Source organism: Phocoena phocoena, chromosome 7 (genome assembly GCF_963924675.1).
Source record: "Phocoena phocoena chromosome 7, mPhoPho1.1, whole genome shotgun sequence".
Classification (NCBI taxonomy): Eukaryota; Metazoa; Chordata; class Mammalia; order Artiodactyla; family Phocoenidae; genus Phocoena; species Phocoena phocoena.
Window position 1 is genome coordinate 113,166,078 of NC_089225.1, and position 1,280 is coordinate 113,167,357.

Sequence of the window (1,280 nt, forward strand, 5' to 3'; positions counted from 1 at the left end):
AAAAAAGCTGGACCTATAGGCACAGGGCTTATACCCTTCACAAAAATTAACTCGAAGTAGACCATAGACCTAAATGTAAACTGTAAAACTTTGAAACTCCTAGGAGGTAAAATAGGATAAAACCTAGATGACCTTATGTATGGTGATGACTTTTTAGGTACAACACCAAAAGCACCATCCATGAAAAAAAGAATTGACATGCTGGACTTAATTGAAATTAAAAACTTCTGTCCTGCAAAAGACAATGCTAAAAGAATGAGAAGACAAACCACAGACCTGGAGAAAATATTTGCAAAAGAAACATCTGATAAAGGACTATTATCCAAAATGTCCAAAGAACTCTTAAAATTCAACACTAAGAAAACAGTCAACCTGATTAAAAAATGGACCAAGATCTTAACAGACACCTCACTAAACATGTACTGGTGACAAATAAGTAGAGATGCTCCCTACATAGGTCACCTGGGAAATGCAAATTTAAACAACAGTGAAGTACCACTACACACCTATGGCCAAAATCCAGAACTCTGACAACACCAAATGCTGGTGAGGATGTGGAGCAACAGGAACGCTCATTCGTTGCTGGTGGGAAGGCAGAACGGTGCAGCCGCTTGTGAAGACAGTTTGACAGTTTCTTTAAAAACTAAGCATACTCTCACCATAGGATCCAGCAAGCACACTCCTTGGCATTTACTCAAAGGGGCTGAAAACATGTTCACACAAAAACCTGCACACAGATGTTTATAGCAGCTTTATTCATAATTGCCAAAAAGTCCTTCAGTACGTGAGTGGACAAATAAACTGTGGTGCATCCAGACAGGGAAATATTATTCAGTGCTAAAAAGAAATGAGCTTTCAAGCAATGAAATGACATGGAGGAAACTTAAATGTGTATTACTAAACAAAAGAAGCGAATCTGAGGAGACTACATACTGTCTGATTCCAACTTATGTTATTCTGGAAAAAAAGCAAAACTATGGAGACAATGAAAGGATGAGTGGCTGCTGGGGGTGGGGGAGGGGTGAGTAGAAGGAACACAGATGATCTTTAGGGCAGTGAAAATACTCTGTATGATACTATAATGATGGATACATGTCATTAAACTCTTGTCCAAACCCGTGGAATGCACAGCACTGAAAGTGAACCTTATGTAAAGTGTGGACCTTTGGGTAATTATGATGTGCCCCTGTAGGTCCATCAGTTGTAGCACGTGTACCACTCTGGTGGGGAATGTGGATAATGGGGGAGGCTGTGCATGTGGTGGGCAGAAGGTATATGGT